Source organism: Alligator sinensis, unplaced genomic scaffold, assembly GCF_000455745.1.
Source record: "Alligator sinensis unplaced genomic scaffold, ASM45574v1 scaffold1269_1, whole genome shotgun sequence".
NCBI classification, from domain to species: domain Eukaryota; kingdom Metazoa; phylum Chordata; order Crocodylia; family Alligatoridae; genus Alligator; species Alligator sinensis.
Genome location: NW_005843072.1, coordinates 187,102 through 189,838, shown reverse-complemented (window position 1 = coordinate 189,838; position 2,737 = coordinate 187,102).

The window sequence follows — 2,737 nt, the reverse complement described above, 5'->3', positions numbered from 1 at the left end:
AGAACAAGACAGAGGTAAAGGTTCTTCCCCGGCCTTCCACACTTCCACCACATAAGCTCTACACTGCGCTCCAGGCTCTCTCTCACACTTTCTGCTTGGATGAAAAGCCTGTGTCCTCTCTGACACCCTCTTAGCGCTCCTCAGGGAGCTGTGACTCTTGCCACGTGCCAGAACAAAAGGTGGATTAATCTGTTTTCATTTACTTCAGCCAGAGCGTGCTATTTGCACTTCAAATTCATTCTTCTGTGCTGCTGCTCGTGCCCAGCAGAGGTTCCCCAAGAGCTTGCGTGGGCCCGTTTGCTGGGAGTAGGCATCTACAGCGCTTCCCTGCCCTGCACAGCCCGCCCGCCCCTCTCTAAGCTTGGAAGTGCTATTCTAGTCTGAAGAATGGTCTTGTGAAAACACCACCCCTCTCGCCAAGCCGACCTGCTCCTCTCCCTGAACACAAGCAGAATTGGACCTGTCAAAACAAGCAAGCTTTACTTTCAGCCCTGAAAATCAATGGGGCTATGGAAGAAGGAGCAGCCTTTTATTCTGACTTTCATCAAGAGCAGTTTCCTAACTTCTGGTCAGTTATACCTGTCTGTGCAAGCCCTTTTTTTCACCCACGACAAAAACCAAGACAATGAGGGTGCACAGATGTAACTATACTTGATTTTTTCTAGCAGAATTATTGATTGGTGTTGAAAGATGAAAGGAGTTCACTTGGCTCGCAGAGGCCAGCATGAGTTTGCAGGTGAAGCAGACACCCGAGAACATGATCCTGGGTCACCGAGAACTGGAAATTCAATAGCGGAGACTTCAATTTAAGAGTCTAGGCCTCTAGATATGATTAGATCGAGTTGGATAAAAACTTTGGAAATACAATTAAATTCAGAGTCACCATTGCTTGAGAAAAGGTGACAGGTATGCACATTTTATTCCCAGTCCCTTTCCTTCTCCAACACCAAGTAACAGGCCTCCACAAAACCAAACCCCAAATGCTGGCTTTTCTCTGGTTTAAGTGTAAAGAGATGTCTGTGGTAAAATCAAGGTTTTTTACGAGTTGTAAACTCGGGTTTAAAGAAAAGGGGGAGGACGGTTACAAAACATCTGTGCCATGTTTGAAATCGCAGTGAACATCAGTCCAGGGGCATGCCTGCACCACAGGGCTGCTGCTGCTCACGACAGGGACAACACTGAGGCAGCCGCATGTTCCTGCGTGGCCACAGCTCTGTGGTGGCAGGACTACGCCTGCTTCCTCGCACGAGCAGCTCTGCTAGCCCAGCCGGGTCCGCACTACGGGCTTTGCTGCCGAACCATGTCAGCTAGAAGGTGCGGTCCTTTTACACTCCCCCGTGACACACCTTGCAACACAGGCAAGGGCCAGTTCTCGGAGCCCCTCGGTCCATGCAGGGAACTGCAAAGGACTCGAGCACACGGAGATGGAAGATGCCTGCGCAGCGAGGACAGGAAACTGGGCTTTGCACACAATACAGACTGGCACGGACAGAAACATTGTAGCTGGGGGAACTGCGGCTGCTCAGGAGCACGGGTCAGCCTATCCAACCCTGTGGTGCCACGCGGCTGCTAAATCACTCCTGACCTTGAACGAAGCAAGGTTAAAGGTTGGAACAGTTCTGCTATCCCTTGATTGCTACAGAATCATGCAGATGTAACAGCTGGTACTGATACAATTGTTACACGTGTTGATAACCAGCCAGACAAAGTCTCTCTTGTACAAGAAACTACCCTGGCTGCTCCTTGGGGTCACGTGTGCCTTTTGCTTCATTCTTTTCCTCAGTAACCTACCCGTGCTCAGGACATTACACCTTGGCCTGCAATACTGCTTTGCCGCAGGGACAAAGCAAATCTGTCCAAATGTGAAGAGTTTAGTTTCAGCTACACTGCAAAAGCTTCACCATAACTGCCACCAGAAACCCGCGGCGAGGATGCAGCTTATGCTGGGCTGAAGGAGTTTTCGGATAGCTCAACTCAAAGGGCTCTTGCCAGCATCTGCACAATCTCCCTCCCCAACTGCTAGCCCACGCAGCTTTGCTGTTAAAACCCCCATGTAGACCCAGACTCGACTATCTCATTAGCACAGCAAAATGTTCTAAAGTTTTCGGTTTCAAATGCAAAAAACGCAAACCTTCAGGGGAAACTACTGGTGCCCTGGAGACTCTTTTGATAGTACCTGCACCTTAGTGAAAACTTCAGATGTTCAAAAGTCTGAAGCTAATAACAGTAACAGCAAGAACAGAGGAGTAGCTGGGGTGGTTTGCTATGATACCTTGCAACATCGTTTATAATTGCCTATTCGTTTTGGGGGTTTTTCTTTTTCTGCTGAAGTAAAAGACAGACGACAGCTCTGTGAGGTATCAGACGTAGAAAGTGCAAAATGATTAGAACTTGCCCCCCCCATTTTGCTATAACAGGTGTCCAATGTAAACCAGGCTGCAGATAATCCCACTAAAAATGCAAACCCTTTAAATGGTAAATATTCCAGTGAAAAAAGCCACTCTCTAAAAGTGACCCCTTTGATAAATAATTTCAAGTTTGTTCAATTTGCTCTGCTACTTGTGTTTTGCTGCCGTCATCCTTGCGGATTTCAGCTGATTTCTGAAAACCAAAACTTCTGCTTTTGTGTACTAACCAATGAAACAGAAAACACAACGGCAGATTTTGGAACAGCAACAGGACGTTTGGGTTATTTGCGGACACTAAAAATGCCGAGTTTCCTCCGAGGAGCGCAGCA